The sequence below is a fragment of the Ursus americanus genome, chromosome 11, assembly GCF_024610735.1.
Source record: "Ursus americanus isolate L20-20 chromosome 11, mUrsAme1.1.p, whole genome shotgun sequence".
Classification (NCBI taxonomy): domain Eukaryota; kingdom Metazoa; phylum Chordata; class Mammalia; order Carnivora; family Ursidae; genus Ursus; species Ursus americanus.
The window spans coordinates 69130442-69152528 of NC_142137.1; the positions used below are offsets into that span (position 1 = coordinate 69130442).

Below are 22087 nucleotides of genomic sequence, written 5' to 3' on the forward strand. Positions count from 1 at the left end.
CAATGCATTTCACCGGTTCTCATTTCAAAGTGTGTCTGAGAGAAGCGCAGGCAGTGTCTTTCCAGATAATACTCTGCCTTTACAGGCGACGATGGATTTGTTGACAAGCAACCACACAAAGGAAAGTCTGCCTCTCTACCCACAGCCTCGGGAGCCGCTCAAGCAGCCACCACAGGTGTCCTTGAGAGCAACTTCTCAGCAAAGGTCAATCCTTGGTTAAAAATTAGTTTTGAGGGGCGCCTGGATGGCACACTTGGTTAAGCGTCTGGCTCTTGGTTTGGGCTCAGGACATGACCTCAGGGTCATGAGATCGAGCCCCACACCACACTCAGCACGGAGTCTCCTTAAGAGTCTCTCTCCCTCTCCCTCTGCCCCTCCCATTCCTGCTCTCTCTCTCTCTCAAATCAATAAATAAATCTTTAAAAAAATAGTTTTGAGAACAGTTCATGTTTAATTGGATGTCATGTCCTGCACTGGCAATCAGCTATTTGAACCATAGCGCCCTTGCCCTTCCCCACCAGATCAGCTCTCGGGCTAAACCAGAGCATCTAAGCTCCCTGAAAACCACAGCAGCTTGTCTTCTAGGCTCTGCTTCTAGCTGTTCCCCAAGTTCCAAAACACTACTGTCTCTTCCAGTCTTTCTGCAGCTCCCAAACACTGGGGTGCAAGGGATCCAGGGGAAGGTCTGCATGGTAGAGAGCTGATCATTAGGTCAGAAATGGTCACTGTGTGTCTGCTCAGTCCATGGCACTGTGCTGGCCCCGGGCACAGATGGATGAATATGGCACCAACGGCGTGGGGGGAGGGGGCACGATACACCGCTGAACAGTCTTGTTCACATCTCACCTCTGATCCTTATTATGAAACCAGGTGAGTAACTCACTAATCTTTACTCTCTGCATCCATAAAGTGGAAAGTGGTAATAGTTCTACCTGCCTGATTCGTTATGAGGCTAAAATGAATCGATAGATGTGAGGTCTCTGTACTAGACGGGCACACAGGAAGTCCTTGTCAAAGTGGGCCGTTACCATTCTCAGAGAACCTATAGGTTGGCTGGTCCCCTGAGCATCTCCGATGGCTTCTGCAGGTGACCTGCCATCTCCCCCCCCCCCCCAGACCGAGGACTAATCTTCTGCAGCAATTTTAGGGATCAGCTTCAGATTCCTATGAAGCCCAAAATGTGCCTCTTCTCTTAGAGGAACCTATGTAGAAATAACCATGGAATAGCCGCTAGGTATAACCCAAATTCGGAAGGGAGAGATCTGTGCCAGCCAGAGTTATCTGGAACTCTGAAACAGCTTCACGCTGGAGGGAGAAGCTGACCTCATCGGAGATCAAAATACCAAAGAAGAAGGGGAACTTGCTAAATATTTCCTCTGAAGGTCGGGTAGGCAGAGGACAGCAGTGCTTCAGATGAACTCGGTCGTGTTGCCAGTAAAATCCCTGTGCTGAAGGTAGAGATCCAGTTCTGAGGAGCTTCATGACATCAGGAAATACAGACAGGGTAAGTGCTCCAATTCGGTTTTAACAGTCTTTATTTTGGCTATTTAGGTGTTGAAACCTACTTGTGGTTCTGTCGGAAGGAGGTATGGGCTTGCAATGCATTATGGAGAAATCTAGCTCTAAATGACAAAAGGCTCTTTCACAAACCAATGGGCACACCATTTTGATGACAGTGGGAGTTTCTTTTAAAAATGCTTTACTTGAAGTCCATCTGGAGGGAGCTATAGTCCCGTGGAAGTCTACAGGTAAGTCACTGTGAGGGAACTTTGATCGATGCTCAGCTAATACTTTTCAGAAAGAGAACAGGTAAGTCTTCTGGATTCTATTCCTCTATGGCTCCAGGGTCAGAAATCCCACCTCTTCCCATTTCATGAATCAACAAATGTATATTGACACCAACCAGTGCGAAAGAGAAAAGAAAATTATAAGACGGACAATGGTCAAACAGCTAACCCCTCTTTCCTTCTCCGCCCAGCACAGGCTATACATAAAATTGTTCAATGAAGGAAGCATGCGGTGCCGTTGGCCAATAAATGCCTCTCTCAAAAACAACCCTCCCTAGTTTAAGGGACTGTTTCCACATTTGTCTCCCTGTTCGTTCCTCAGCTTCTTTAGGACAGAAATAGTTTCCTATTTATTGCTATACCCATAATTTAGAGTGCCTGACACATGATAGTCGGTATCATTTGTTGAGTGAATAAAGAGGTGGATAGATAGATAGATAGATAGATAGATAGATAGATAGATAGATGAATGAATGAATGAAGGGTGACCGAGAAGTAGGATTTGGGATCACAGGAAGAAGTAGAACAAGCCAGACTGGAGTAACGAAATGAAGACAAAATCAAAAACGGTTAGAAAATCTTTGGTGGAGCAAGAGTGCATCTTAAAAAATAGAGGAGACAGGTTAGATAGAGCATTCCATGATAATGTCCTCCAAAAATTGCTTTTATTTTAAGATCTTTCTCCTTAGTCATTAGAAGTATCTCCCTGAAAAACCCTTCAGATATTTGAAAACTGTAGCTATTTACTCTGTATCCAGTTTTGCTCATGGTTGTGTCCACAGCACTTGGCAGATTCAAGAACACAGTGACACAACGATATAATGAATACTGTTAAAAGAATACGAGATACGATGAATATTGTTAAAAGAATGGGTTCCTGCTGTGAGCTTGCTCTTTCCCACAGCCTTAGCTGGTGCTTCCTGATCCATACCACGAAGTCTAATTTCAGAGAACCAACACTTGCTTTCCAAACAGATTCTGTCTTGGACAAAGACTATTGAATTAGAGTTGACCAGGCTCTGAGTCGTGCTGGGTGATTATTAAGTCAGGCTTGATCACATACGTCTCTCAAAACACGTACCAAAAACCATTTAGAACTGTGAATGCAGAGTCTTCCCACACCCTGTAGACCTCCTTTTGAGAATGCAGCGGACTGCATAAAACGTAGTAAGTTGGCCACGTGCTCAGCTGAGCACCCCACAATTTAAAGGATGGCGGTGGTAGGTATCACTAGGATGATGTTGTAGGGATAGGTGAGATTCCCTCTCCCAGATTTCTTATTTGTTTGAAGTCTGATTTAAGTCTGGCCTTCATTTCTTGAGCTTTTCCTCAACAATAACTGAATTAGGTAGGCTTCCACCACCTACTTACATCGCCTTTCTCCTACCGGTCTTTCTTCTTCTGGTTTACACACAGTTCTGTCCCTGAATCTATACTCACCAGCACAGAGTTTACCTGCCCTATTTCCACACTAAAGACAGACTTCTCCCCCGCTTGGGAAAAGAATGGAGAACCACACGCCATCTCCTACCCCCCAACCCCGTTAGCCGGGACAAATTTGCCTTCTTCCCCCTTGACTTGCCCATCTCCTCTCCTTCCAACAGTCACGTCCTCATCCCGGTCATGTTCTTCGCAGACTAACCGCATCTGCTCCCCCGTCTCCCTCCCGCCTGGCCCCTGCCTTCCAGCCGTGTGCGCATCTGCATGTGTTGTCACCCCCATCTGGCGGATCTTTAACTTGGGCACCCAACTCAGAGCCTCGCAGACAATGAGGTCCCAGCCCCATGGAAACTGACACCAACTTCGCAAATCCCTTCTTTGGTGTCACATCTAGACAGCCTCTTTCCTGAGACCCCGAATTCCCTTTGCATCTATAGCTCCATTGACCTTCCCAGGTCAAGGCTGCTGATTATGTTTTTAACCTCTGCTCAGGGTCCCATGATAGGACAGTAATTATTTATTTATTTCTGGCTGTGCTTCCAAACGATTCTTGCCCTTTGAACTCCATTCCATAAGGCTTTTTTGTTGTGAAATTGCTAGGTCTGGAAACTCCATCACAGACTTAGACGTACACACTGGCCATCTGCTTGGCAGGGCCATGGGGTAAACCTACATCCTTGAGCCACTTTTCTATGCTTTATGGCCTTTAATTAGTTCTCCGGGCTTTCACTCTGGTTCTAGTTAGCCTTGTGCCATGCTCTGCAGTCCTGATCTTCCGATAATTTTTGAATCTGCAATACTTGAGCTCTCTTGCACTATAGCAAGTTTTGTAAGTCCTAGAATAATAGCATGTTTAGGTAAGGATCTCTGCAAACAGAACCTCATTAAAACCACCCCTTCTTCCTGTTTCCATGCTGCGGGGTTACTCTGAGGTTTCTAAGTAATGCTTTTGGCTTCAGTCGCAGGAAGGCACTATGAGGGCTGAGCGACCTTCGCAAATCTTTATTCAAAATTACAGATAATTTTAAGAATCAAGGATGAGATGACTATCGATCTGTCTCATAAAGGCTAATTTGTAATTCAACAGACTGAATTAGGGGAATGGGGTCAATCCTCAGCTACACTGAATAAAAGCATCAGCTCGACTCCAACCTGTTAACAGTCCCGTGTGGACTGCATCTTTATGACAGACGTGTCATTGATTCTACTCATATCTAACTTTGCTGATTACTGGGTAAGTGGTACTTTTCTCTCATGCTTTATATCTTTCCTGAAAATCAATTCTTTTTATCCCCACAGAGGATAGTAAGAAGATTGAGAAGTTTTAACTTAGGACTTTGACTTGTCCCTGTTGTCCCTGCCCACCTACACACACACACACACACACACACACACACACACACTTTCTCCCTCTTCTCATGATATTCTTTTCTAACTGCGGATGCTTGACTAATAATCACAGATGGGTGAATGCTTTCCCAATTTTGAAAAAGAGAAGGTCTGCGGACCCTCACCTTCATGAGAGCCGATCGCATGGGGGATCCATCTAAGGACCACGGGCACAAAACAGAATCCTGCTGTGGGTTACCTTTGGTTACTCACTCATACTTGTTGAACTTAGATTTTGTGCCAAGTAAGTGCAAGCTAGAGCAAAGAACCCTCTTGAATATTTAGACTCGGAGGCAAACCTGTGAGGCAGTAACAATGTATCTATCAGGGCTGATTCTCAGACACCCTCTGAAACTTTTTTCAAGAATCTCACCTCCTTTAAAGAAGTGAGCGCTCGCCCCCCTGCTTAGTCTGGCTACAGCATTAATATCACATCTAGAGAACTGTCCTGGTTTTCTAAAACAGACCAGAATTGAGGACTTGCATAAACACCAAAGTATTCCTTCTATAACTCCTAGAGAGGATGGAGAAATTCAGAAGCCAAAAATTAAGTAAATAAAGAGGTAATTACAAATGCCCGTTTCCTTGACAACACCCCTCCCCCAGCCCTCCTGTGATAGGGAAAAACCAAAATGAAAGTGACGAGGGGTAGCCACAGAGCCACGCTGGATTTTAGCAAGCCGAGGCAATAACCAGCCGGAAAGCAGTAGGCTCGGACCGAAATACAAATAAATCCATTTATATCGGGGCTGCCTTTTGTGTAGTATTATTTTTGTGGTTGCCATAGAAACGCCAGGGACGGAAGAACGTGTTGCATGACACAGGAGACCGATCTGTAACAGGAACCTTCTCCCCAGCTTCATCCATTGCAGAGAAAACGCTCTCGCCCGAGGGGAGGGGGCCGCAGGGGGGAAACTCAGCCCAGAACAGCAGCTCGAAATCACAACATGGAAAGGCACGCTCACCCCGCTGAGCACAAAGAAAGGGTGCAAAACCCCGTCTGCCTTCCAGGCTCTGCCCCCTCCACGTCCCCACTGTCGCCTCACTTCCTTCTCCACCTTCCACTCTTCCTCGTCCTGTACCTACCCCTTCCAGAGGTTTTAGTGAGGTCCAGCCGAGGAGAGGAGATCAGTGATAGAGAGAGAGACACAGACATCCGCCACGCCCAGAGGTGAATTCGCCTGGAAACAGCACGAACAGCACATACCTCGTTTCTGGCGGCCCCTGGCACATGGGCTTAGAAATCAGAAACTGAAAGGGAGCAGGCTGGGGTGCAGAAATTACCACTAGTTTATAGGAGCTGTAAATCAGCCAACACTGGAAAGAAAAAGCGAGACTCCACCCATGGGGTGGACCCTTCAGGGGAAAAAAAAAAAGTGGTCCTCAGCTGACGTCTCTCCCCACCCCATGTCACTTCCTTTTAAAGCTACAATTTAGCAGTTACGGGGAGGGAAGAGAGGAGCTGGTGTAACATGAGTCACTCCCTTCCTCTTCCAATTAGTGCGAGGAAGTGCTTAGGTTGGCTCCGCGTTTGAAATCTGTGGCTCGGAAACCTGCCGGAATCAGAAACAAAGCCCGCTAGGTGGCCTTTTCTCTTCCTGCCCGCGGCCCCCAAAATCCTGTTGCATCCCCGCGCCGACATGGCTCCTCCAGCCTCAGCGCGGACGGACTCCCGCCCCGGCTGCGTGGCGACCTGGAAATCGTCCTAAACCCGCTCGCTTTTAATTCAGCCAGCCTGCGATCGCTTTGTCTTGGCGGATGCCCCACACTCTGCAATCCCCCCTCACCTCTCGCTGCTACGCTGTGCTGGGGAGGAGACTGCTCTCCACCCAGGAGAGCCCCAGAGCACCTTCAAGGAAATAATGCCGAAAACCCAAGCGATCGGAGGCGTTCAGAACTGGGAAAAAGCAGCAGCTCTGAGGTCGATGTAGTCTCTCCCCGCAGAGCAGCCCCCAGGATCGATTACCACTGCACACACGCGCGCACACACAGGCACGCGCAGGCACGCACGTGCACGTGGCATTCCATGTAGTGTGCTGGAGAGGGTCTGGGCAGACCTTTATAATGACACAGTGTCATGGCAACTTTAAAAGAGGCGGGCTGTTGAAACTCCAGAAAGGCCAGGTCTCTTAACCTTCCCACAACATTATTTCAACCTCCAAATAGTTAGGATGTATGCCCTTCAAATGTCCACCGTTAGAACCATAGTCGCAAATAACGTTGGAGTATTTAGGTATGACTCTTGTGTTCACTCCCATTCTTCAGATGTTTACCATCCATAGGGAAAAATCAAGTGCTCACAGATAACTAGACCACATTGCAAAATTACTAAGACCAGAAATTGCTAAAAGCAAAACAAAACAGTGTGCCACGAGGACAGAGAAGATGGAAGAGTTTTCAGTTATGGTGGGGGGGGGGAGGGCATTCCTAATTGAGGAAAGGGGGTTTGGACTGGGTCCTATAGGGTGTGTGGCATATTGATGGTATGTGGTGGGAGGGAGGGAGATGGGGTGGGGGATGCGGGGGAGGATGAAGGACATCAAAGGCATTAAAAAGGAGTCTGAACAGGGATCTCAAGAGAAAACTCATTTGTGGCAATGGCTTATTTTAATAGCCAGGTGAAAATTAATTTGACCATATAGAAATGCTTATAAAAGATGCTTGCAAGACCTTTCTTAGAGCCAATGCAATTTTTAAGAGTTCTCATAACTTTTCAAATTATGTTTTAAAATCCATTTATTTCGGAGTACCTGGGTGGTTCAGTCAGTTAAGCTGCAGACTCTTGATTTTGGCTCAGGTCTTGATCTCAGTGTCCTGGGATGGAGCCCTGAGTCGGGTTCCATGTTCAATGGGGAGTCTGCTTGAGGATTCTAGCACACTGCGAGCCGTAAGGGGTGAGAACAAGAGGCATGTTCAACCAGCGAGACTGTAAGTAATTCATGATGATAAGTGGAGAAATTTAAAAAGACATAAGAGCTATTGAGGCACCTGGGTGGCTCAGTCGGTTAAGCATCTGACTCTTGATCTCAGCTCAGGTCTCGATCTCAGGGTTGTGAGTTCAAGCCCCATGTTGGGCTCCATACGGGGTGTGGAGCCTACTTTAAATTTAAACAAACAAATAAATAAAAGGACATAAAAGATATAAACTGTAACACACCAAAAAAGGGATACACAGCCAATCAACATCAACAACAACAAATATGCCACTTCACATAAAAATAGAAGAAGTGCTGTCATTTTTTTGCCTATCCACTTGTCAAGCATTCAAAAACTGACATATAAGGTAGAGAGGACGCTATACGATGGGCTCTCTCTCTCTCTCTTGTTGGTGATAGTAAATTGGTGCATTCTTTTTGGAATGCAATTAAACAAGATCTATCATGAGCCTTTAAAACTGTCCTACTCTTTATCCAATAATTCAACCCACAAAAACTTATGCTAAGGAAATAAGCAGAGATGACCTCAAAGATTTAGGGACAGGTAGAGTCATTAGAGTCATTTATGATAGTGAAGACCGAAAACCATTTAAATGCCTGAAGTAGCAGGTTAGGTGTATAAATGATGTGATAGTCATATAATAGAACAGACTACATACATTTAAAATGCTATGTTTGAAAGGCATGAGGAAACTTTCACAATATGTTAAGTGAAGAGGGAACTAGGCTATATATAAAATATATAATTATACAAATATGTGTTACACTGCCTATAATGGATTGGATAGTGTTGCCCCAAAATTCATGTCCTTCTGGAACCACAGAAGGTGATTTTATTTGGAAACAGGGTCTTTGAGAATGTAATTAGTTGAGTTCATACTGGATTAGGACAAGTCCTAAATCCAATGACTGGTGTTCTTATAAGAGGAGAGGACAGAGAGAAATATACACAGAGAGTGAGGCCATGGGAGGCTTGGAGGCAAACTTAGAGCAGTGTGTCTACAAACCAGTGAATGCCAAGGCTAGTATTCTGGCAACTGCCAGAAGCTAGGAGAAAGGCAGGAACAGATTCTCCCTCAGAGCCTCCAGAAGGAACCAACCCTGCTGACACCTTAATTTCAGACTCCTGGCCTCCTGAATTGTGAGAGAACAAATTTCTGGTTTTTAAACCATACAGTCATTTGTCATGGAAGCCCATGGAGACTCATACAGTGGGCAAAAAAATCATTAAACTGTTAATGATTATTTCTGGACTGTGAGGTTGAGGGTGATTCTTTATTGTTTCTTTATATTTTACTGCATTTTGAAAAAATTTCAACAATGAACATTTATAACTTTTATAGAAGAAAGTGATTATGAGTAAAACCCCAAAGATTCAAGGTTTCCAAAGTCACAGTGTTCTAGGACGATGAAGAACAGAAGAATAATCGATGATGATTAAACGTATTGTAGCCCAAAGATTAAAGTATTTTCAGAACCCTCTGTTAAAGAGGGAATGCTATGTGTTTCAGAAAGTTTTTTTAATCTAAATTTTGGTACTTAAGATGATGAATATCATTTATCTAAAATGCTAACGTATATACCCTATATTTAACTGCCATGCTAGATGGTTGAGTTATTAATGAGCATTTCAAACAGCCAGTCTCTTAACACCTTGATAGCAGCACACTGATGATTTTTTTGCTTTATTTTGTTCGCCTGATATTATGATTACAATTATAAGTAAATCCATATAAATATATATACACTTTGAAAATTTCCCCAAATTATAAAATATAAACATATCATAGATTTGCAATTATAATTACCTCACTGTAGCTAAATTAGAAGTTACGGCTGTGTGGGGGATTGGGATAGGCTGGTGATGGGTATTAAGGAGGGCACATATTGCATGGAGCATTGGGTGTGATATGCAAACAATGAATCATGGAACACTACATCAAAAACTAATGATGTACTGTACGGTGACTAACATACCATAATAAAAAATTTTAAAAAAGAAGTTACGGCTGTTTCAAGTACACAAAGAAAAATGTGTAAATAGTAAAGTCAACTTGATGTTTGGAATATTTAATCTTACGTTTAATAGTTGTATATTTCAATCAACTCTAATGGAGCCTTACAAATGTATCATATATTGCTTGTAATGACCAACAAGCTCTTAAGGCTATGTTGTTATTATTGCAATCATTTTAAGTACATTCAAATAGCTTTAACGCGAACATTTAACATTCAAATAACATTAACTGTTATGGAGGAAAGTGCAGAGGAACGAGGCAAGATTTCCTCCTTGATCAATGATGATTATGTCCTAAGTCATTCCCTAAACATCACTGTGGATGCAGGACCTCATGTCCAACAGCTCTTAATGATCTTAACTCGGAATTGTGTTTTAAGTCTCTTAAAAATTATTCTCAGTATTCAGATATCTTCAGGTCCATTCAACCTGACAGGGATGACTAGAAGGTCTTTCCCTCCTCCTGAATCTGGGCAATGAGCAGCTGGAAACCACATGATACAGCAAATCTACTGTAAAAGGAGGAGCTGAACTTAAATCAATGAACTCCCAGGTGATGGGCAGCAAATTGGGCTTCACGATCCGATTTTAGGAGAGGAGGCAATACAAAGGAGTCCTGGAACTTAGCACTTGTGTTCTTCATGACCGAGTGAAAAGAGAGCACACCATTGTGAGTGCTAGTTGACCCTGGATGATTTCCAACCCTTGCACTTTATAAGTTGTGTGATTTTTTAAAGAATTGATAAGCATGAATTACTTTTATAAACAGAAAATTCAAGCATTTTCATTTTTAAAAATAAGCATTTATTGTTATTAATTGTGGCACACGCTTCTCTTGATCTGGCAACCACTGAAGCTTATAGTATAGCCTAATGCCGCCCTAGAGGGTAACCTAAGTCAGGTGTGGTTGTGGACCCTCGGCATGGGCATCACCTGGGAGCATGTCGGAGCTGCGCTCTCCGGCCCCACCCAGACCTCGTGAATCAGAAACTACATTGTAATGACATCTCCAGGACCATCAGATGCACATTAAAGATGGAGAAGTACTTGTTTTAGTCCGCGTCTCTCATTTTACAGACAGTGTCTCCTACCTGAGTCCGGGAAGGCTGGGTCTGCTTGTCCTGAGTTACACAATGAACACGATGACCAGGAAGCAGCTAAAGCCAAGGCTCCGATTTTAATGATTCCCACCTCAAAATTCTTTCCACTGCCTTCTCTAGGCTTCTGGGTGAAAAGCCGGTCTGAAAGAAACTCCACTGGCATAAAAATGCTAAAAAGAGAATTTTTACTTAAACTCATGTTTATTATTCTAAGTGTAGAAGTCCATTTATAGTCCATGCACTTGAGTTTATACGTGAGAGTCAGTTTTACCCAAAGAAAGTCAGTCTTGGAATACTAGACCAAAGCTGGCAAAAAGCATGTGACATCTTTTCTCCACGATCACTCATTTTATCTTGGTTGCAAGCCAAAGCCATGGCCAGTTCAACAAAACTCAGCTTCATGACCGATTTCCAAGAGGCTGTAAAAAAGAAAATGGTCTCCATGGGCCTCCTTGTTTTGCTCTCGCCATTTTCCAATCTGTTTGCTCCTTACCTGGCAGCCTGTGCAAAATAAAAATAAAGCATGTGGTTTCCCCCTCTCTCATCTGTGGCTTTGGGTGCCATGACAGTCTCCTATACGGCAAATTTCCTCATTAAGCTAGCTTTGTTTCTTGCAACAAAGGTTCCTACTTCTTTTTATTTTTTATTATTTTATTTATTTTATTTTTTAGAGAGGGAGAGAGAGCAGGTTGGTGGGGGTGAACGGAGGGGCAGAGAGAGAGGGAGAGAGAGCCCCGCCACGGGGCTCCATCTCATGACCCGGAGATCACGACCTGAGCGGAAATCAAGAGTCAGGTGCTTCACCGACTAAACCACCCAAGCGCCCCAAAGGATCCTAATTCTTCATGTAAGTTTTTAGAGCCTCAGCTTTCTCATTCCTAAAATTCATCGTGTGGTGGTTGAAATGAGACAGTAGCTGGGAAGCACCTGAAACAGTGTAGAACAATGATCATTCTTGTCTCCTCTCCTCAACGCGTTCATGAAAGGAAAGACAACGCACAGACCTCTGCTTCCGGTTGGCAGCTCTCTCCTAACCCCCAGACACATTTACCTGGGAACCTGATGATCGTCTTCACAGCCGATCCCAAACTAAGTCCCCTAACGATCTCTGGCCCCAACCCTGCCGGAGCTCCTCGGTGCCGTCGCACACACACCTCTGGTTCCCTGCGTTGGTGAATGGTGATTTCCGAGTTCCCTTTGTGTCTCCCTCTTCCTCGTGCGTCTCCTGCTCCCCACGTGGTGCTGCTAATTCTCTTCTCAAGGCACCTGCGCGCAGCCTCTCCTCCCACTGGCTCTGCTGCTGGTGGAGGGCGCCGCAGCATCCCTCTCACGGCTGACCGCAGGAACCTCTTCGGCAACTTAGTATAATAAATACATTTCAGGAAAAGTTTTAACTCTCCTTAAAATCACCTCCTTCATTTTCACGTATACTGTGTTCTTTCCCAGTCTTTGCTCACGTGCATGCGTATTTTACTCATCTGTAATCATAGCAGCGTAGAAAACGCCATCATACTTTCATGTCACACATCCTAAAGATTTCCTCATCAGGATTTTCATAATTATCTCCTTACGGCTTTCCGAATTATCTACCTACTTAGTATCCAACAGTTGTCACGACTGTTCTCCTGTGGGATGTTGCCTGCTTCCTGCTTTCCCTTGCCGCGGACCATCCCCTGCTTCCACTCATTGGGCAGTGGGCACTTTGTATCGGTGCTCCTTTCGCCCTGTCTTGTAACGGAGGAGCTGAGGCTGGGCTGGGCCACGCCCCTTCCTCCAGGTTACGCAGCTGGTAAATAGCAAAGGCAGGACTCCCTCTCAGGTGCGCCTAATCCAGGAGACCTCATAGTCTTGACTTCTGTAGTGTTCCGCCATTGCCACAAACAAGGTTTTCCCCTTTGGGGTGATGCCCTGAGAGAGAGCCTCAAAGAAGCTCGCTCACGCATCCCTGCATACGTTCATCTGTTGCCTCTCGTCGCCACCTCACGATCATTTGTTAATCTCTTCATGACGTTTTGCAAGTTTCACAGTCGTAAATAAAACCAATTTTAATTTTTGCGCCTTGCATGCGAAGCATTTGCTTTACTTTTACCATTTGCAGGTATTTTTCTGTGAGACCTATTCTTAAGCACTGACGCTCGATGCCTCGGGCTTGGAACTGAGCATTTGCACCTGAACTGTGATTTGTCGATCCGTTTCTTCTATGATCTCACCTGCTTCAGCCCTCGGTTCTGGTTTCTGCTCCTTGTCCTATCATTCCACATTTCAGGTCTCATTTTCAGTTCATCCTCTGTGTGTGATGTAAGAGGTTTAAGATGATTAGCAAATTCCTATTCTGTCCTGCCACTTAGTGAATAAATCCTCCCTTGTTTGGAGGGTGCTGACATAGAAAGAGTGCTTTTGGAGAAAGCAGAGGTGGGTGAGGAGCCTGGCTGAGGAGGGCAGTCCTGTTGGAGTTGGGAATGCTTTTCCCAAGGGGGGGTGTATACTCTCCTCTGATCCCCTGAGGGACTCAGCGATGTGGGATGGAGGGAGAGACTGAAGCATCCCCTCCCTCATCCCACATCCCACCCACAGTGCAACCCTATCTTGAGGACTTGAGTTGTTGTTCAAATCGAAGCTGCAGGACACAGGAATGGCCGGGTGGCCCAAGGCAGGGGATTTTGCCAGTCATGAGAGGCCGACTTGGAGCAGTGGACCAGATGTCTTAACAACCGACGTCTGGCTCAATTGTGAAACAAATGCTTGCAAGGCAATTCTATAGTTGAGCTTAGAGGGGAAAAAATGAATCAAGGGCTTCAAACATTCTTTTGAGGAAGAAAATATACCCTTCCTTTACCCCACCCCCATTACTATCCACCATTCCCTCCCCCCATCCTTTCTTTGTCTGTGTCATTTCTATAGAATAGTTTTCAAAACAGTTGTGTCGGGATTGGAGGGAGAGCGAACTTAACCGCATGATAGAATCACTGATGGAACAACAAAGAAACCAGTAACTGAGAAAGAAGTAGAAAGTGTAAAGATTGGAAAAAAAGAAATAGAAGTCTCATTATTCGCAATGCATGTCTGTATAGATAAAATTCCAAAAGAATCTGCTGATAATTTATTAGAATTAATAAGGGAGTCTGGTAGGCCACCACGCTGGCATCAGGGGTATCTATGAACCAGCGACAGGCTGTATTTTCCAAAGATGCCCTGGCAATTCTGCCATCCCGTCCCACATGCCCTCCTGCACTGGAAGTTACCCTCCCTCATCAAGAGATGGGGTTCCCTTCCCTCCCCTTATATCTGGGTGGCCTTCTGACCTGACTGCAACTGATAGAATGTGGTAGAGATGATGCTGTGGAACTCCCAGGGCTCGGTCAGAAAAGGCCAGGCAGCTTCCTCCTGGCTCTTGGAACATTCTTGGGCTCTGCAAGGTTGCTCCTGGTGTCCCCTTTCTCAGAACCTAACAGCAAAGCTGTGAGAAGCCCACGCACATGAAAGATCACGTGAAGGGCTTCTGTGGAAGTCCCAGAGGAAACCAGCCTGCGAGTCAGTCCAGCCCCAGTGCCCTCCCAAGAACGAAGAAGCCTCTAGATGGTTCCCTCGCTGTGTGAATCACCTCTAGTTGTTCAAGTCTTCTCAGCAGAGGCCCGGGACACTTGGAGCAGAAGGGGGCCTTCTCATTGTCCCTTGTGTGGCTCATCCACAGACGCTATGAGCATAGTAGAATGGTGGTTATTTCCCAACACCGAGCTTGGGGGAGTTTGTCGCACAGCTTTGCATCATCTAAACACACACCCATAATGGACAATTAGAAAAAAAATGAAATTTTAAAGATGAAAATATTTACAATAGCATCAAAAAACTCAAACGCCTAAGACGGAATCTAATGAAGGATGTGTAAGACCTGTACATAGGAAGCTGTGAAGCTCTACTAGGAGAGATTAAAGAAGATTTAAATCAATGGACAGAAATTCAAATATTCAAGTCAAGATGCAAAATTTCCCTAAACTGATCTATGGTTTCAACGCAATCCATTCAAACCCAGCAGATGTGTAAGTTGATTCTAACACTTGCGTGGAAATGTAAAAAGCCAAGCAGAACAAGGAGGGAGAGACCTACCATTTCAGATCCAAGAGCTAAAGCTATACCGATTAAGACAGTGCAAGCATGAACAACAGACCGATGGAACAGAACAGAAAGCCCAGAAATAAACCTATGGATTTTACGAGCACTTGATTTATGACGATGGTGGCACTATAGGACAGTTGGGAGTGAATAGTTAGTTAAATAAATAAAAACATAAATAAATAAATAAAATTAAATAAATAAAATTAAAAATAAATAAAATTTAAAAAAGTCAACCCCATAGAAAATGTGAAAAATCTGAGTAGGCGCTTCACAAAAGAGAGTGTCTAAGTCATCAACACACATTTGAAAAGATGACCAACCTCACCGGTACATGCCCATCAGAATGGCCACCGTACAAACGATGACATGTACCTGTTGTTGACAGGACTGCGGAGTGCTTGGAGCAAACACCCTGGAGGCAGGTGAAGAGATGGGGCACTTGGGACAGTCATGCAGTGTGTCCTGATAAAGTGGAAGATATGCACCCCCCATGACCTAGCAAATCTACATTTAGACATATGCCCAACAGAGGTGCGCGCACACGGTTCAGCGGTCTTCACAGCAGCCCGTCGCACCAGCAAGCAACTGCAGTGACTGACTCACAGCTACAGAGACTGCGTAGACAGCATGCAAAGAAACGGTCTGGTATGCACGCCACATGATGCTGTGCAGCCATGGGAATCAATGGAATTCAAGTAAACGCAGCAGTACGGAAAAATGTCGCAGGGGTGCTTGGGCGGCTTAGTCGTGAGCGTCCGACTCCTGGTTTCTGCTCGGGTCATGATCTCAGGGTCTTGAGATCGAGCCCAGAATCGGGCTCTAAGTTCAGCAAGGAGTCTGCTTGAGACTCTCTCCCTCTCCCTCTGCCCCTTCCTCTCTCTCTCTCTTTCTAAAATAAATCTTTAAAAAAAAAAAAGTACCTTACAAATGTAATTTTGATCCAAAGAAGCTAGACTCCAGAGATAACCTATTCTGTGAGTCCACTGATAATTCAAAACCTGGAGAAGTGGCCTATGGGTTATAAGTTATGTTACAAGTCTGCGGTTACCTTTGGAGGTGCTGAGGGTAGCGAGTGGGAAAGGGTAGGGAGAGATACTGGTAACGTTCTGTTTCCTGTTTTGGTGGTCAGGTCAGCATTATACAGGTGGATTCACTCTGGGGACGGTCACTGTTACGTACATGCTTAGGATGTGTATGCTTCTCCACACGCGTGTTGTTTCCATTAAAGCTGAAAGGAGAAACTTTTCACTCCAACTTCTCCATTTGTTATTCAGCAGGAAACTCTAGCTCTTCTCTCAAAGACAACAGATTTGAGGTGTTTCTAGCCCAATCTTAATAGGAAAGTCAATTTCTCTTTGCTCAGGTGACCTAGGAATGGAACTGAGCCTAGCTTTGGTTTATGAAAAGGGCTTCAGGAAGAATATTGTAGGTAAGATGGCCTAATAGGATCAGTATAAACTAAAATAGTTTGCATTTTTCCAGAGACTCTTTGTGTGATTGCTTTGTGTGGCGTTTCTTCCCCCCATAGGGTCTATATTCATTTTTTCCTTTATTATACGGATGCATCGTATAGTTTTGTATTCTTCGTAATGAAAAATAATCTAGTTTATCATGCCTCCAACACTTAATACCAACTCTCTGAAGACAGGATCGGTAAGTATTGCCAGGAACCAATTACACAACCCAGTTCGATTCTGGGAAGACGTTGTGTCTTGCAGGCATATAACTTGAACTACAAAGTCCCTTGACCAGGCTTCCTACAGTATCATCATAGGAACAGCCAAGTGTCTGGCCAGGACAGAGAAGTAAACTCTTGCCTGACTTTCAAATATTCACTGAAGCAAAACCACACCCTTCAGGGAAATGAGGTTCACTTTTCTTGGGAAAACTTGTTACTAGTTAAATTGTTTTCTTTGGACCCAGCAAGCCAGCATCTGTCACTTACTTCCCCCCCAAATGGAAATACTGAGACTTTATTGTGTGCTCATTACATTCAAGTCACTATGCTAAGTAATTACATTCATATTTCATTTGTGTTTAACAACGCCTCTTTGGCATAGCATCCCTATTTTTTAAAAAAGGAAACTGAGGCTCAGGGAGGCTGAGAGCATCCCACAAGGGAAGTAGAGCTGGACCTTCATCCGAGTCAGTTAGCCTGAAGCCTGTGCCCTGGGCACCATGTCACCTTGCCCAGGATCACACGCTCGCCAAGGACAGCGAGACTTGAGGGTGCTGGGGAGAGTGGTGTCAGGGACTAGTCCCAGCCTGGTTCCCTTGTGTCTTATTTTTGTCAAGGTGAGTAAGTCCCTTCAGCAAACAACTTGGATGGGTTCTTCCCTGATCGCACCCCTAAAACGTGACATTCTCAGGATCCTCCGAAGCTGAAATTGACACCTTCACCCAGGAAAATAACTATTGATAACCAGGTGAGAGTGCTTACGGCCCCAACGGCCGTGAAATTCATTCCATCGGTGTCACAGGACTCCTTACGGGTTCATTAGCTCCCCGGAGGTGACTACGAAGCTACAGAGCCCAAGAACAAACAGCTCTTTGCAGGCCGGCAAGTTAATGATTGGCCTTGGGAAGGCTTATCTCTGGAAACTGCCCAGGTGGCTCTGTGGTGAGTTGACCCACTTCCCTGGGACTCCACCCAACCGGAGAAACAGGGCAACCTCTTCTCGGGTTTAACCCGCCTCCATTGAATTTCGAGGGATAGAAAGGGGTGGGAAGGAAGGAATTGAAGGGTGATTTACGTTCTGCAAATGATTTCTCTTCTGTTCCACCCAGTGAACCATGCCCTGGGAGAGCACGAGCCGACCTGAAGCTGTGTTTCTTGCAGTCATCGCTGGTTGCCCAAGACGCACACGTTCTTCCAGTTATTCATCCAACAAATATTTATGCCGCTGTGCGGCAGGCCCTCTTCTGGGTGCCTGGCACCCATCAGGGGACCAAGCAAAGATCTCTGGGGGGCTGGAGGTCTTTCTGGTGGGAAGAGCATGAAAACGAATGATAATTTCATGAGTATGTCACAACCCAGTAGAAGTTGTTATGTCAGGAAAAATGATAAGAAGAGTCAGAAAAGGGGTGTCTGGAGTGCCTGGGGTGGTAAGTAGGTTAGAATGTGAATAAGGTGGTCAGGAGCCAGGCTGAGGTTTATTTATTTATTTGAGAAAGAGAGAGAGAGAGAGAGAGAGAGAGAGAGAGAGAGAGAGCACGCACACACTCATGGGGGAGGGGAAGGAGGAGGAGGGGCAGAGGGAGAGGGAAAAGCAGGCTCTCCGCTGAGCAGGGAGCCTGATGTGGTCCTTGATCCCAGGACGTTGGGATCATGACCTGAGCCGCAGGCAGATGCTTAACCCACGGAACCCACCAGGAGCCCTGAGAAGGTGAGATTTAAGCAAAGATTTTGGGATGGGCAGGACTTTTCCAGGCGGAGGGGTATCTGAGTGAAGGGCATTCCAGGAAGGAGGAATGGGCACCAGAACCAAGCGTCTGGAATATGCCGGCTTGTTGGAGGGACAAGGAGGCTGAAGGAGCAGAGAATGTCTGAGGGCACCCAGGTTATTGGGTGATGGGGGTTTTGCAGGATGGTGTAAGGACCTGTGGTGTTTAGGGTGAGTGGCATGGGGAGCCTGGTGGGGGGATGGGCTGAGAAGTGGCATCACAGGACTGATGTTTTCAAAGACTCTTGCTGGTACATTAAGGAAAAACTGTACGGGATCCAGGACGAAGCAGAGGATGAGTAGGGTGTTTGCAGGGGGCCTGCAGGAGATGGTGGTAGCAGACCGGCTGGGACCAAAGCACGAGAATAGACAAGAATCACGAGCTCGGGGATTTGGCTGAGAAGATAAGAACAAAATTACCTGGGACTAGAGCAAGTGTTTGAGGCAAAGATGAGCCTTGTTTTGGATTCGTTGAGGTGGAGACATCCACTAATTACCCGTGTGGCAGTGGGGCGTAGGCAGCGGGAGTGTGAGGTTCGGGAGAGCGAGGTCCAGGCTGGCGATACGCATTTTAGGAGGAGTCAGCATCTGGATGAGATCATTTTAAGGTTGGCAGAAAAAACCCAGGATGCCTAATTAAATTTGAATTCAAATAAAAAATTTTTACCCTAAGTCTGTTTCATGCAATATTTACTTGTCAACCGAGTAAATATTTGGCACCGTGCAATAGTAGGGACACATTTATACTACAAAATTATTAGTTGTTTGCCTGACACTCTGCCGTAACAGGGACTTCTGTGTTCCTACGTCGGAAGTGTGGCAACGCTACGTTGGGAGTGAGTGCCAGGAAAGAGGTCTGACGACTGAAGGGTGGGTCAGGAAGCAGGAGGAAGACAATCCGAGGGTACAGGGTCCTGGAGCCCAAAGGGAGAAAGCAGTAAGGAGGAGGAGGTGACTTTCTGCTCTCCAGGGACACGGGGACTGCCACTGACTCTGGGATCCGGGGGCTGGTGGCCCTGACAGGGCCGACGTGGCCCAGCTGCGAGCATCTGGCCCAGCTGCGGTGCTGAGTCTGAGCCCAGCTTATGGGGGAGAGCTCTTCTCCTCCCCCCTGAGCTCACTGGCGCTGGGTGGATGAAAGGGGTCAGGACGACTTTCACCTTTGTGCTCAGGGAGACGCTTTCTACCTCGAAGCTGCCCTAGAAGGAACACGATCCATGGGGTTTTAACTAAGTTCCCTGGACACCTCCATCAGAAAAGGCAATTGTGAGTCTGGATGCAGAATTGAAGTGGGGGAACGTAATGTGCATTGATGAAGACAGGGGCTGACAAGGGAAGAACTGAGGGTCACCTGATGCCCTGCGCCTCATTGCCCAGAAGCACCGGAACAGGAATTTAGCCCAGCCGGAAGCCGTGACTTTGGCAGGGCTGGGAGGGCCCACACCCCACAGCGTACTTAGCCCTTTTCCAATTGCAAGTACTTTTTTTTTTCCCCCCTGGAAAAAGAAACAGCAGTGGTACCATTTGAATCGTTCAATTCTTTTAAAATGTGGTTGTTACCATCAAGAACCTTAATTCAAGAAAAACACAACATTCTTTCTTCACTTGAAAGCAATGAGGTATAGTCCCGTGTATCAAGTCCCCTGAGCAAGACTTACTTCTTAGGGTTAAAAATGAAACAAAATTAACAAAAGCAAACACACAGCTTGGCCTTTGCTACATTGAAATAAAAACACGGTGCTGGATGTGGGAGGTGAGGTGATTTTCACAGGGTGTAATATCACCCCAGACACAGGACATTCTCTTACTTTAAGAGCAAGCCAGGGTTGCAACTCAAAAGAACATTCTGCCTCACAGTTGATAACACAGAGCTCATCTTTGTCTCGTATCCAAATAATATCATGACTGGAAACCTTAGGCAGCCTTTTTGTATTAGAAAACGAGCTAGAGAACACGACCGTACGTAACTGCAAATTGTTGGGGGGATTACATTTGTCTTTAAAAGAAAAAATAATATTTACTTCCACAACATTATGGTTTTGTATATAATCTATCTACTTAAATCTAAATACATTTTGTTTTTACAGGCTAGCCCCCTAAAAAAACGTAATGAGATGGCCTTTGAAAAATAATTTGCAAAGATCTCCCTGTAACTTAATTATTATATGACTTCATCTCTCTATGAAAGCTTTTTGCGCATTGTGCATTTAATCAGATAGAGATGTCTGGTTACTGACAGCACTGTTATTTTAAAAACTCAAAATTGTTTAATTACAGTAAAATAAAAGGAAGGCATTACATGTTTATAAATTGTAAAAATTTATTTACTTTGGTGCACCCCGGTTACCAGATCTAATGAGTCTGATCTATTTCTCCTAGCATCTAGTGATTCTTGAATAAGTGTTATTCACTATTCGCCATCTTCCCAAGAGTAAAGTGGTGAGGCCCAACTCAGTCTTTTATCTGTATCAGAGCAGTGGTTCTCAAAGTTAGAGGCACTCCCGAATCATCTGCAGGGCTGGTTAAACCACAGAGCTCTGGGCCCCACCCTGGTGCCAGGGTTTCTCCTGTAGTAGGTCTGGGTGGGGCCTGAGAAGTTGCCTTTCTAAGGCGTTCCTGGGTGAGGCAGATGCTGCTGGTCCGGGGACCACACCCCACTTGGAGAAGGGCCATCATAGAGCTTATCTATAAAGAAGTTCTCCACACTGAGCCACCCAGGGGCCATGGGAAGCATCTGACACTAGCTCCTCATTTTATAGATGAGAACCCACAATGTGAGTGAATAAATGTCAGTGTCCTTCCAGGACCAGAGCCCAGGGTCCACATCCAGTCTCCCAGAATTCCAGAGTGGCTCATTGTCATTTCCATCTGCTGACATTTCCCTCCTGTCTTTTCTGGACAGAGAGGGACTAACTCTTCTTTTCCTCTTTAAGTCAAAAGGGAACCTATTTTTATATTGCTTAAATTATGCACATCCTTTCTTCCTTTTGATGACAGGCAGAAAGGAGCCTGAATTGGAGCTAGAGGGATGACATAGCCATCGTGAACATCAAGACTTTCACGTTTCTGGTTATACTTCTTTGAATTTGAACCTCAGTGTTGCTTCTCTGTCTCAGTTAGAAAAAGCATGCCTCGTGATGCCCAAAATCCTTTGCGAAGGCCCTTTCCACAGGCCCCTGCGGAACCCGGACAGAACCCTTGATGGTATCACACATGGCTGCTCATTTTCTGGTGCATATGACTCTGCCTCTCTACAGGGCAAAGGATTCACCCCTACTCACCAATGAGGGAATTTAGCTGCTCCCCATGCCCTACTGCCTGCCCCCCCTCAGGCATCCCCACTCTAAAGACCCATGCTCTTGTAGTCAGGGGAACTCTGGGAGGGCTCCCTGCCACCCCCCCCCCCCCCGCAGAAGTGAAGCTTGCTCTCATTTCCTCTATGCTTGGATATCCACATCTATCTTGGGGGTTCTGCTGTCCCCAGTTGGGGCTGGATAGGTGGCTGATGCATCAGTCAGTGAGCCCCCTCGCACACTCCCTACCCCAGCCTAGAGAGGGAAGCAGGCTTTTACGTTATGACGAATTCACTAAGCTCTTGTTTGTGGCATAAACTCTGAGCTTTGGAAATTCTAAACCTCACTCCCTTAAATTATTACCTTGGTTTATTCTGAATATCAAAAGCTAAGTCAGAATTACTGACAATAGCCAAAAGGTGGAAACAACTCAAATATCCATCAACAGCTGGATTAAACGAAATGTAGTATATTCATACAACGAAATATTTTTCAACCTTAACAAGGAATGTTCTGACACATGGTACCACATAAATGAACCTTGAAACATTATGTTAAGCGAAACAAGT

At 45.4% G+C, this 22087-nt stretch overlaps 1 protein-coding gene and 1 long non-coding RNA gene across 3 annotated transcripts in view; one reads left to right on the forward strand and one right to left on the reverse strand.

The window, feature by feature from the left end:
• AGPAT4 (1-acylglycerol-3-phosphate O-acyltransferase 4) overlaps positions 1-7002 on the reverse strand; it is a 120736-nt gene extending 113734 nt beyond the window's left edge. Inside the window, exon 1 of one of the 2 annotated variants that reach the window (XM_045805478.2) lies at positions 5824-7002. The gene's annotated coding sequence lies outside the window, so the exon portion shown is untranslated. Of the gene's footprint in view, positions 1-5702 lie in introns of both variants that reach the window. The other variant, XM_045805479.2, reaches the window with a different exon arrangement.
• On the forward strand, positions 1386-18577 carry LOC148109291 (uncharacterized). The gene is made up of 3 exons (XR_015726162.1): positions 1386-1504; positions 17078-17208; positions 17570-18577. It is a non-coding gene; the product is annotated as an uncharacterized LOC148109291 (long non-coding RNA).
• Positions 18578-22087: the final 3510 nt, after the last annotated feature.